We start from the raw sequence: 967 nt of genomic DNA, 5'->3' as shown, positions 1-967 counted from the left end.
CGTGGACAAAAGCTCGTCTGCTTCTCTTTCCTGCTTCCCAGGTTGCCAATTGCTTTAAGCAGTCTAGCAACTTCGGTTCGCCTAGTGCGTCGTCTGCTTTTTTGGCCCGCTTGCCGGCATCGGACCGCAGACCAGTTTGTAGTGACGTGTGAACACGTGATGCGCGGACCGACGATCCGTCGCGTGAATCGGCCGGACTGTGTCTCACTCCTGAAGCAGCGACGCAATACGGGACGAGCGCCTACGCGTGCCTGCGTGAAACCGACGTCACCCGAATAATCAGCAGTTCGCGCGCGCTGCTTGTTGCGTGTGGTCCTCTGTTGTTCGTAGATTAGTTTGTAGTGTGGCGCTATATGGTTCTCATGAGCATGTTTGTGACGTTCTTCGTTTTCCTTAGGTGGTGTCACGTCAAAGGTAAGTCGGCGCATATACTGACGTATCTTTTGTCGATCGTCATGCCGCAGTGGCCGCATCGTGCATGCCCGCGTGCAAAGTTAGAGCAGCCGCTGCACAAAACATATTTTGGCCGCGGTTTCAGTTTCAGTTGCATGCAGCTGGCCTTTTTCGCGGCGTTATGAAGAGAGAGCAGCGCAACACTAGGTAATCTCGACGTTCAGCTTTTCTGGTGATGACTACTATGCCGATTTATTTTTCAGCGCGGAAGTAAGTGTCACTCACAAAGACCGCATTCTCGGCTCTCTGAGCTATTGAGGTTATCAAATGCAACTGCCAGACATAGCTAGCATTCTTATATGAGGCAGAAATTTACCCGCTTGTTCCCTCCAGAGGTCGCCGCAATTCTTTAGAAGCAAAATGGCGTCTCCCAACCGAACAACTGCTGTCAACATCAAGGCGAATGTGTATCACGCGAAATGCGGAAAGAGGCGGAGTGCAGTGAGATTCCGTAGTGGCTTCACCGGTTAGTTGCACGTTTTCCTCTTTGTAATGGTACATAAGACTTTAGTAT

Source organism: Amblyomma americanum, chromosome 5, assembly GCF_052857255.1.
Source record: "Amblyomma americanum isolate KBUSLIRL-KWMA chromosome 5, ASM5285725v1, whole genome shotgun sequence".
Taxonomy (NCBI): Eukaryota; Metazoa; Arthropoda; class Arachnida; order Ixodida; family Ixodidae; genus Amblyomma; species Amblyomma americanum.
The sequence above is the reverse complement of the archived record's forward strand: the minus strand, read 5'-3'. Positions refer to the sequence as shown.